We start from the raw sequence: 12,328 nt of genomic DNA, 5'->3' as shown, positions 1-12,328 counted from the left end.
AAAGGGAATATATAAAGCTCATTCTACATGAAATGTTTTTAAATATATAAAATATGTAAAAATACAAAGGAAATCTACTTTATTCATCTGTACTAATATATAGTTCTGTGCACAAACTTTTTAGTATCCCTCCGAACCCCAGTTTTTAAATTTTGGGAGAATTTTTAAGTAGTATCAGAGGATACACAATCCATAGCTAACTTGTAAAAACTACTTTGATAGGATAAAAAACAAAAGTAACCTCTATTTGGTCTCTAAGAAATCCTTCCTCTACAATTCAAAATTATAACAAAAAAGAACACTTTTTTAAAGCCTATTTTGATTAAATTTCATTTGCTTGCAGCAAGAAAAACAAATTTTGGCAAGCTTATTCATCTGGAAAAATACTGGAGTATCTCATGGAGTAGACAGGTGGGAAGGAAAGGAAAAAGGATAGCTCTGGGAATTTCAGCTTTCTTCAGAAGGGTCCATTAATGAGGATTCCTGGTCATATTGCCAAATATTAAAATATTATAAGAAACTTGATTGTCCAGCTTGGATCACACATTCCTGAACTGGTCAGCCAGAGTCAGAGGTAGAGTCATGATGTAGAACTATCAACACTGAGAGCCACTGGTTAGTATTAGGATGAATTGGGAAGCTACCTCAAGTGATGGGTAGTCTTATTAATCTGACTCCAGAAAACAATAAATTTATATTCATTAATGTCTTAAGATAAAACATTTTGCTTGAAGCTGTAAGACATATTTTCCATTAACAATTAGATAGACTACATTTACATTTATGAATTTTAGTATGTACCAGATTCTTTACTGCCATCTTAATAAATGTCTTTATATCATATAATACAGCCAGTATAATGTAGTGGTGATATAGCATAGGGGTTAAGGGTATAGACCGTTGAGCCAGTGATGCATGGCTTTATATCTTTGCCTTACTGTGAAAGTTTAGACAAGTTCATCTCTGACCTTCATTTTGTCTGTAAAAAGAGGGTTTATCAGCCACTTTTGCTACAGTGCAAACTACAGATCTTGGCATACCTCAATAAGCATTTAGTCCTGATCAACAGTCTGGACAAGCAGGAGTAAGTCTGATCTAGGATGGGTCTACATCTGTCAGATGGCTCTCATCTTCCGTGGATCTACAGCTACCCCACGGACTTTTTTCTCAGAATAAAAGGCAGGCTAACAAGGGAGAAACCCAACTGCTAAAGTGTATTTCAAGGCTTTTTTTTTGTGTGTGTATTTTTCTGAAGTGAGAAATGGTGAGGCACAAGGACAGACTCCCACATGCACCCGACCAGGATCCACCCAGCATGCCCACTAGGGGGCAATGATCTGCCTATCTGGGGCAATGCACTGTTCCAACCAGATCCACTCTAGCGCTTTAGGCAGAGGCCATGGAGCCATCCTCAGCGCCCAAGCCAACCTCGCTCCAATGGAGCCTTGGCTGTGGGAGAGGAAGAGAGAGATAGAGAGAAAGGAGAAATGGAAGGGTGGAGAAGCATATGGGTGCTTCTCCTGTGTGCCCTGTCCAGGAATTGAACCCGGGACTTCCACACATGGGGCAGATGCTCTACTGTTGAGCCAACTAGCCAGGGCTCAAGGCTTTTCTTGTGTGATACCTGCTGTTACTCCATTTTGTCAAAGCAAGCCCACAGTTGTAGAGCAGAGAGGTATAAAAACACCTTCCATGGATGTGTGGTGGGGATAGGGAGGAGTGACTCAGTTTACCACAGGGAGGGTAGTATTAATACCTATCTAATAAAGTAGCTATAAGTTTAATATATGTAAAAAGCATGGAATAGTGCCTGGCACATAGTAAATGCTTAATAAATATTATTAGGCATACTCTTATCCAGAAACTTACACAAAAAGCTAAGTGGTAAAATACATATTTGGCAAATGTGTCACTTCATTGGAACTAAACAGACATGTTAAAATTTTATTAAAAACTAATCTTTTTTTTTAATTGTAGATTAGATGAGCAAGAACATATGTCTTTTAGATTGGCCAGCCACCTTCTGGGATAGATTGGTTACTGCCTCAATTATTTAACTGTTGTAAATCATAAATCTACTAAAGATCATCAGTTCTACCAACTCAATTTACAGATAATAAAGGGAGCCAAGAATGGTGGGTTATCTAAATCAAAGAGAAGGAGTTAGATGGATGGATAAATTATAAGTAAATAAGTAGTTAACTTAAAAATAGAGAATGCAAGGAAGCAAATCAAGATCTCTAGCATTCACCCTGGCCAGTTGACTCAGTGGTAGAGCAACATCCTGGCATGTGGAAGTCCCAGGTTTGATTCCCCACTAGGGCACACAGGAGAAGCCACCATCTGCTTCTCTACCCTCCCCATCTTCCTTCTCTGTTTCTCTCTCTCTCTCTCTCTCTCTTCCCTTCCTGCAGCCATGGCTTGACTGGTTTGAGCTCACTGACCCAGGTGCTGAGGATCATTCCGTTGAGCCTCCACCTCGGGCGCTGAAAATAGCTCCATTGTGAGCATGATCTCAGATGAGCAGAGCATCAGCCCCAGACGGGGGTTGCAGGGTGGGTCTTGGTCAGAGCACATGCAGGAGTCTGTATCTCTATCTCCCATTCTTTCACTTTGAAAAGAAGAAAAAATAAAAAGATTTCTAGAATTCTGGTTGAGAACTCTTCCCACTTATCACACATCCCAGGTATTATGTCCTATATTTTTCCAGGTATTATGTACTATATTTTTATCTAAATGCTGTCTGTCACATTTCCTTTTTCTTTCAGTGAACCTTAAAAGAAGAAGTAATTTTAAGAAGCTATTAAGCCTGGTCAGGTAGCTCCATTGGTTGGAGTGGAATCTCAATACAGGAAGATTATGGGTTCAATTCCCAGTCAGGGCACATACAAGAATCAACCAATGAATGCATAAATAAGTGGAACAACAAATCAATGTTCTCTCCCTCTCTCTTTCTCTTTCTCCCTTCCTCTTTCTCTATAAAGTCAATAAATAAAAATTTTTAAAATATTTATAGAAAGATGTTATTAAAATAAAATTTTCAACTATTCCTTCAATTGAGAAAAATTGCTTTATTATAGCATAGGATTTACTTACAATGTAAACAAAACAAAACATCCTTACAGAAGCCTTCCCTTATCCCTTTTTTTAAAAGATTTTATTCATTATAGAGATGGGAGAGAGAGAGAGAGAGAGAGAAGGGGGGAGGAGCAGAAAGCATCAACTTCCATATGTGCCTTGACCAGGCAAGCCCAGGGTTTTGAACCGGCAACCTCAGCGTTTCCAGGTTGCCACTTTATCCACTGCGCCACCACAGGTCAGGCACTCCCTAATCCCTTTTACTAATATTGATTGAATACTTTTTTTGTTGTTGACACTGGGCATACAACAACAACAACAAAAGGTCTCTGGTCTTGTGAGCATACATTATGTGAGTGAAGTGGACAATAAAGACATAAATTAATATGTAATATATTCACAATCACTTATCTTTAATTCCAAAATCAAAAAATTCTGAAAATTAAAGTTTTTGCCATTCATGTAGTGGCAAAAGATTTTACAACTATAATTTTGAACTTACTTGGTTGTAAAACTGTGAGGCTATTTAATCTTTTAAAGTATCACTTAAAATGCATCTATATTTTTCTGTAGAGATAATAACATTTTATTTCAGGGTGCTGTCCCAGATCTCTCAAATGGGGAGGCGATGCATGTTTCCTAATTATAGTACATTCACCATATTACCTTTAAGCATTCAAATATTACTGTATTCAGAACCACTCTGGCTGCCATAGGGATTGTGTTGAGCTGTATAACATCTAGAAATTATAAATACTGTGAATGGAAATGAAGCAGATGTGGGTATAGAGAATGAAAGCCAGTAGGGGGTGAGTGTTGGAGGGAAGAGAAGTTGTTTAGCTAGACTAGTAAGGGAAGACTTCCTTGGGAGCTGACATTTGAGCAGATTCTGAAACATGCATGGAACTGTCAATAGAAAAGAGTGTGTGTCAGTCATTGGAACAGACGTGGCTCTCTGGAAAAGAAAATGTCCTTGTGTAAGGGAAGACCATGGTCGAAGACCTAAACCAAAAGTGTGCTTACTTAGCACATTGATGTACAGGCCACTCGAGCTGTATAAGAACAAGCAAGGGAAGAGTGATCAGATAGGCTGTCAGAGGGAACCAGGGGGCCAGTCATTTGAGGCAAGATAAGACCTTTGGATTTCATTTTAAATGTTATGGGATGTCTTTGAAGGGTTTTGACCAAGGGTATATCCAAAATTCAATTTTCTTTTTAAAAATTTCTATCTGTTGCTCTGCAGATAATAAATACCACTCTTTTGCTATGTTGCAGTAGTAAGAATTGGGAAAAATACGTGATTATGACTCTGGATAAAATTCAGAAATTTAATGATAACTGGTTATTTTTAATAAAATGATCATGCTTTAATAAAATAAACTCTTAGATATCCATTGACCAAGTGCCATGCTTTGAATTAGTAATCTAAATAATAAACTCTCAGTTTGTTTTTTCTTGTTCTAGATTTTTAAGTATTAGGGCTGAGAAATTAGCTTGGGCATGATAGTGTTTTTCCCAATTTCCCTCTCAGGTAGACAATTATAGGAAAGGACCCTCCACGTGGAGTAATAAGAACTGGTTTCTTATGCTGGCTCTGCCATTAATTGGTTATAACATTGGTTGAGTTGTTTAACCTCTCTGGATTTCAGTTTCTCATAGTGTGAAAAATGGGGATTGAATCATCTGATTGATATAGTTCTTCCTTGCCTACAGTCATAAATTTAGTAAGTCCTGTGTGTAAAACTAAAATTCTTTGATTCTTAATGAGAACTCATAAAATCTCAAAAAATCTCAAAATGTCCTTAAATATGAGACTAAAGAAAAATGAAATAACTGGCTCTCTGTTCAAAATTGATAAATTCACCCTTAATCCCTTTTTAACAGGACCAAGGAAATAAAATACCAGAAGCCAAGAGCACAGAATATTTTTCTTCATCAGTTTATAGATTGTGATCCTTCTCTAATTCCGTCAAATACAAAGGAATGACCACCTTGGCAGATGGCCACAGAGGATGTCAACAATTTTTTGGAGGCAAGCAATGAAATATTGATGCTATGAATTTTTTATTATGAAGTATGTAGAAATGAGTAGAATTATATTTTAATGTAAATACTAAAAGTGTTCAATATAGTAATTTATATAACTAAGCTATTTCTCTCTTCCTTTTTTTTTCCTGAGTATTGTTGCATGTCAAGAACTACACTGAATTAAGCTGCTTTTGCCCTTACATAGTATAGAAATATATCACATCCCTAGATACAAAATAAAAATTTAAATAACAGAAATTAAGTACCCATGTTTGGAAACAGCTCTTTGTATCTATCTCGGACACACATATCATATAACTACAAATACTAAATATTTTTGGAACTTAGAATCATTTTCTATTTATTTTAAAATTATCCATACCAGTTATGAATTGTTTTCATTCTTGCATTTTTCCCACTGATTTTTAAATATTCTAACGTGCTCCAAACTCTTGGGGAGTCATCTCTCTATATTCCTCACAGCTTATATGTTGTGAAAAGTCTACATCAAAAGATCCCATTGAATTTTTACTTTCACAGCTGCTCTTCCTTTTCCTGAAAAAACAGCGAGCCAAGGATTGTGGGCCACATTGCCATCTTCCAAAATGAAATTAATTACATTACCTTTTAATGGGAATGCTTGCCTGGAAAGAAATTGACTATTTATTTTAAAGAACAAAAATATAAACATAAGGAATCTGCCTTCTCTAATTTCATGGAAAAAAAAAGACTTAAATAGATAAATATAAAATGAAATAAAGTAAACTCATAAAAAATTAAGTAGAATGCACTAAAATTGAATTTCTTCAAAGCATTTTATACAAACAGAGAAACTAGAGATTTGCTCAGAATTTTTTATTTAATGTTAATTCAACTCAGGGGCCTAAGGTCATCCAGCAAAAGAGTCTACTTTTTAAGTTGAACAAAGAGGAATGCTTTCTAAGTAAAGGAGTCCATAAATGTTTAAAAAGCCCAATGTAGAGCTTCTGAGTCTCTTTCAGTAACTAGAGTCAAAATTAATTCTTGCTTTTCTGTTAGGGAAAATTTCATCTAATTACATTGAAATTATTCTGCAACTTTTTGGACAGCAAATCCTGATCACCAAAGAAAAGAAAGAGCAGCTGTGTTGCCCTTGCCTCATAGTATAAGAATAGCATCATTATGCAGTCACTGGGCTTTATAGAACTATTAAGTGGTTATCCACTGGCTGCCTCTAGCAGACACACACCTAACCTTTCTGAACTGCTGATAATGTATACCTTCAGTTTGTAAGGAGGGATTTTCTAGATAGATAGGTAGGTAGGTAGGTAGGTAGGTAGGTAGGTAGATAGATAGATAGATAGATAGATAGATAGATAGATAGATAGATAGATTGATTCTACTGCTTTCTTAAGCAAACCAATCTAGTAAAACAGCCCTCAGGAGTAGCAAGTTCTTTTTTATATTCCTTTGCACACATTTATTAAGTGACTGTTTCTAAAACTTCTTTTCTTAGAATTACTGTAATCATGATTTAAATATATTCTTAGTTTAATATAATTCACTTAACTATTTCAAAAAAATACTTTATATCGACAATTCCTAAATTGGTGGAACTAGTTTCCATAAACAGTACTACTCCATAGGCAACTTCTTGTTCCGTTTCTTTCTCTAACGTTCCCTTTTTAAACTCATCTACATCTTATTTTGATCTTTAATCACAGCAACAATCTTGTGTCAGATAGCTCTAATTTATATTTCTTTCACATTAAGAACTAGCCCTTTGTTCTCTTTGAATTGCATTCTATTTATGACTATGACTGTGTCATTAATTTGCCACAGATATTTATAGTTCTAATCAAAACTGTTGAATTTTTCACTTATTCCCATATTTTAAGGTTTATTTGCAAACTAACATTGTAAAAATGTTTAGTAGTTAGAAAGGCAATTAGAACATAGCATGTATGACTGATAGGTATGACGAATTCAGAGTGGTTAAGACTGACTGATTAACCCTGTGCCTTACCCACAGCTGTGTGACCTTGGTTAAATCATTGATTGTCTTTGACACCCAATTTGTACATCTTTCATATTTGGATGCTAATAGTAATGTAATTGTGAGGATTAAGTGGTATAGATGATAATATAAGTACAAAGCTTAGATATTTAGCATTCACCTAGCACATAATTCAACAAATGTGTAATGTAGTTATCCTACTTTTTGCAAAATGATTGAAATAGGTTTCCTCATAGTAAGCTTAGCTCTTGCAAAATAATTAATGAATGTGTCCATTATACTCATGCCAAATTTCTTTTACATTATTATGTCTGTTGTACTACTACTTAATTTTGTTCTCATTGAAGTTTCCCAACAAGCAGTTCAAAGTTTATGTTTAAACACGTGAAAATGCCATTTATGCAGAAATCATGGTTTAAAAACATTTTTAAAAATTGGTTATTAACCTTTGATCTTCATGAAAACAATATGCATTCCAAAATTTACAAGAAATTTTACGTGGGTATCCACGGACTTACTGCCTGTTCTAAAATTTTAACTTTTTATCAACCACTATTGTTTGGAGAAATATTCCATGTGCAAAGCAGAGAGAGTTGAAGAATTTTCTTCTTAGTATTAAATATATTTTATGGATACAGTGGTCTTTCGTCTATCATGTGGGCTAGGTTCCAGAACCCCTCGCGGTAGGCGAAAATCTGCAAAGTAGTGGCCTTATATTTATTTTCTTATTTATATATATATTTTAAGGCTTTATAAACCCTCCCCATACTCTTATAAACCTTTCCCACACTCTTATAAACACTTCCTATGCTCTTAAATACTTTGTACATATTTTATTTCGATTTAATATTCTTTTAATGTTTTGGGTTTTTTTTGTTGTTTTGTTTTATGTGCCCTAGGCATGAAACAGTTCTGGCCACCAATACAGGCATCAAGCTAGGATGAACTAGGGCTGAACCCTGCTTTGTCCCTGACTGATATAAGAACAGCACCCCCAATCAGGTGCCTCCTTGCCCATTGCCATGGGCTATTTTAATGTTTTTATTAATATTTTTTATGTTTTTATATTGTTTTCAATATTTAGGCTAGAAAATGCTTGTTTTACCACAAAAATAATTAAAATAATAAATATATTAAAATACTAATATGCTGCAAAATCCTGCAATATAGCAAAAAAAATCCACGATACCAAATTAGATGTAATACAATTTAAAAATCCACGATACTGTGAGACCACAAAAGTGAACCGTCATGTGGCAGGACACAACTGTACATTGATCAGGTGCTTAGTTAGCGTGAGAAACTGATTAAATTTCTCCACTAAAAAATTAGAAGTAAAAAGGTGGTTTTTCTAGCTTAATTTCCTAGGTCTGCTGAATAAATTATCACAAACTAGGTGGTTTATATGACCAAAAATTTATTCTCCCACAGTTATTAAGCCTAGAAGTAAAAAATCAAGTTGTCCTCAGCACCATGCTCTTGTAAAGGTTCCAGGGAGAATCTGTTCCATGCCTTTCTCCTAGCTTCTGGTCCTTGGCTTTCCTTGTCTTATACACTCATCACTTCAATCTCTGCCTCCCTCATGACTCATTTTTTCTCTTTCAGTGTCTATGTGTATGTCTCGTCTCTTCTGACAAGAACAAAGTTAGCCCTGGCCAGATAGCTTTGTTGGTTAGAGTATGGTCCCAAAGCACAAAGGTTTCTGGTTCAATCTTTGGTCAGGGCACATGCAAGAACAGCTCAATGTTCCTATCTCTCTCTCTCCCTCCCCTCTTCCTCTCTCACTGAAACCAATAAATAAAAATTTTATAAATATAAAAGAATTAAAAACAAATAAAAACAAGGATAGGGTCATATTGGATTAGGGTCCACCCTAATTCAGCATGACTTCTTAATTTAATTACATCTTTTACAAATAAGGTCACATTCATAGGTGTCCAGGGTTAGGATTTGAATGTATCTTTTGGGAGAAGGGGCACAATTTAACCAATAATATTGTCTTTTCTTTATCTATGTAGATATGTTTAGATATACAGTGTGTCCGTAAAGTCATGGTGCACTTTTGACCAGTCCCAGGAAAGCAACAAAAGACGATAGAAATGTGAAATCTGCACCAAATAAAAGGAAAACTCTCCCAGTTTCATACCTATTCAGTGCAGTTCGATGTGGGCTCACACATAGATTTTTTAGGGCTCCTTAGGTAGCTATCCCGTATAGCCTCTACAGACTCGTCACTGACTGATGGCCTACCAGAACGGGGTTTCTCCACCAAACTGCCGGTTTCCTTCAACTGCTTATCCCTCTGAGTAATGTTATTCCTATGTGGTGGTGCTTCGTTATAAATGTGCCGATATCCGCGTTGCACTTTGGTCATGAATTCAAATTTAGCAAGCCACAGAACACACTGAACTTTCCTCTGTACCGTCCACATCTCGACTGGCATGGCCGTGGGCTGCTCCACTACATCATCATCTGCGCATGTGCACAAGCTGCCACATCATCCTACAGAAACTGGGAGGGTTTTCCTTTTATTTGGTGCAGATTTCACATTTCTATCGTCTTTTATTGCTTTCCAGTGACCCATCAAGGGTGCACCATGACTTTACGGACACACTGTATATTTTAACTGAGGATAAAGTTAGAGAAGAAAAAAGTATTGTAAAAACAATTATCTTCTAGAACAATGATTGTTTCACTTGTGACAAGACATAATCTATGAGTAGATGTATATGTTTTGCTTGTAATGATTTGGCAGTATAATTCCTTGAACATGGTTTCTTTTTTTTTTTTTTTTTTTGTATTCAAAAAATTCTTTATTACACAGTTAATTTAAGATCTCTTCTCTAGTCCATGTAAAAAGAAAATGGAATTCTTTACAACACACCCAAGGAATGAAAAAGAGAAGTAAAGATAACATTCCTGGTGAAAAAAAGTGAAATATCTTAAATCTAAGATTCAATGAATATTACTTGGTTGTATATCATTTTGTATTCTATACCGCTAGAATTTTTTTTTTCCCCTTTGCCTCTCCCATTCCCCCCTCCCCCCCGTAACCACCACACTCTTATCAATGTCTCTTAGTTTCACTTTTATGTCCCACCTACGTATGGAATAATGCAGTTCCTGGGTTTTTCTGATTTACTTATTTCGCTTCTTATCATGTTATCAAGATCCCACCATTTTGCTGTAAATGTTCCGATGTCATCATTTCTTATAGCTGAGTAGTATTCCATAGTGTATATGTGCCACATCTTCTTTATCCAGTCATCTATTGACAGGATTTTTGGTTGTTTCCATGTCTTGGCCACTGTGAATAATGCTGCAATAAACATGGGGCTGCATGTGTCTTTACGTATCAATGTTTCTGAGTTTTTGGGGTATATACCCAGTAGAGGGATTGCTGGGTCATAAGGTAGTTCAATTTTCAGTTTTTTGAGGAACCACCATACTTTCTTCCATAATGGTTGTACTACTTTACATTCCCACCAACAGTGTATGAGGGTTCCTTTTTCTCCACAGCCTCTCCAATATTTGCTATTACCTGTCTTGCTAATAATAGCTAATCGAACAGGTGTGAGGTGGTATCTCATTGCAGTTTTGATTTGCATTTCTCTAATAGCTAAAGAAGATGAGCATCTTTTCATATATCTGTTGGCCATTTGTATTTCTTCCTGGGAGAAGTGTCTGTTCATATCCTCTTCCCATTTTTTTATTGGATTGTTTGTTTGTTTGTTGTTGAGTTTTATGAGTTCTTTGTATATTTTGGATATTAGGCCCTTATCTGAGCTGTTGTTTGAAAATACCATTTCCCATTTAGTTGGCTTTCTGTTTATTTTGTTATCAGTTTCTCTTGCTGAACAAAAACTTCTTAGTCTGATGTAGTCCCATTCATTAATTTTTGCCTTCACTTCTCTTGCCTGTGGAGTCAAATTCATAAAATGCTCTTTAAAACCCAGGTCCATGAGTTGAGTACCTATGTCTTCTTCTATGTACTTAATTGTTTCAGGTCTTATGTTTAGATCTTTGATCCATTTTGAGTTAATTTTTGTACAGGGGGAGAGACTGTAGTCCAGTTTCATTCTTTTGTATGTGGCTTTCCAGTTTTCCCAGCACCATTTATTGAAGAGGCTTTCGTTTCTCCATTGCGTGTTGTTGGCCCCTTTATCAAAAATTATTTCACTATATAGATGTGGTTTTATTTCTGGACTTTCTATTCTGTTCCATTGGTCTGAGTGTCTATTTTTCTGCCAATACCATGTTGTTTTGATTGTCATGGCCCTATAATAGAGTTTGAAGTCAGGTATTGTAATGCCCCCAGCTTCATTCTTTTTCTTTAGGATTGCTTTGGCTATTCGGGGTTTTTTATAGTTCCATATAAATCTGATGATTTTGTGCTCTATTTCTTTAAAAAACGTCATTGGAATTTTGATGGGAATTGCATTAAATTTGTATATTGCTTTGGGTAATATAGCCATCTTGATTATATTTATTCTTCCTAGCCAAGAACAAGGTATATTCTTCCATCTCATTATATCTTTTTCGATTTCCCTTAACAATGGTTTATAGTTTTCATTATATAAGTCCTTTACATTCTTTGTTATGTTTATTCCTAAGTATTTTATTTTTTTTGTTGCAATCGTGAAGGGGATTATTCTTTTGAGTTCGTTCTCAATTGTTTCATTGTTGGCATAAAGAAAGGCTATTGACTTCTCTATGTTAATTTTGTATCCTGTGACCTTACTGGATTGGCTTATTGTTTCTAGTAGTCTTTTTGTGGATTCTTTGGGGTTTTTGATGTATAGGATCATATCATCTGCAAAAAGTGATACCTTTACTTCTTCTTTTCCGATATGGATGCCTTTTATTTCTTTGTCTTGTCTGATTGCTCTGGCTAGAACCTCTAGTACCACATTAAATAAGAGTGGAGAGAGTGGACAACCCTGTCTTGTTCCTGATTTAAGGGGGAAAGCCTTCAGTTTAGTGCCATTTAATATGATATTAGCTGATGGTTTATCATATATGGCCTTTATCATGTTGAGATATTTTCTTCTATACCCATTTTGTTGAGAGTCTTAAACATAAAATTGTGTTGTATTTTATCGAAAGCCTTTTCTGTATCTATTGATAAAATCATGTGGTTTTTGTTCTTTGTTTTGTTGATATGCTGTATTACGTTAACCGTTTTACGTATGTTGAACCATCCTTGAGATTCTGGGATGAATCCCA

General features: G+C 35.5%; 1 protein-coding gene and 1 non-coding gene across 14 annotated transcripts in view; one reads left to right on the top strand and one right to left on the bottom strand.

The window, feature by feature from the left end:
• The window catches only part of MBD5 (methyl-CpG binding domain protein 5), a 521,200-nt gene that overhangs the window by 230,124 nt on the left and 278,748 nt on the right, over positions 1-12,328 (top strand). For 12 of the 13 annotated variants that reach the window (XM_066232972.1, XM_066232973.1, XM_066232966.1 and 9 more), the window contains one exon: positions 4,963-5,110. The exons of the other annotated variant lie outside the window; for it this stretch is intronic. The gene's annotated coding sequence lies outside the window, so the exon portion shown is untranslated. The remainder of the gene's footprint in view (positions 1-4,962; positions 5,111-12,328) is intronic. 13 annotated transcript variants of the gene reach the window in all.
• On the bottom strand, positions 7,989-8,131 carry LOC136307281 (small nucleolar RNA SNORA48). The gene has a single exon (XR_010725938.1). It is a non-coding gene; the product is annotated as a small nucleolar RNA SNORA48 (small nucleolar RNA).

Source organism: Saccopteryx bilineata, chromosome 5 (assembly GCF_036850765.1).
Source record: "Saccopteryx bilineata isolate mSacBil1 chromosome 5, mSacBil1_pri_phased_curated, whole genome shotgun sequence".
Classification (NCBI taxonomy): Eukaryota; Metazoa; Chordata; class Mammalia; order Chiroptera; family Emballonuridae; genus Saccopteryx; species Saccopteryx bilineata.
This window is presented reverse-complemented; position numbering and strand designations above follow the sequence as displayed.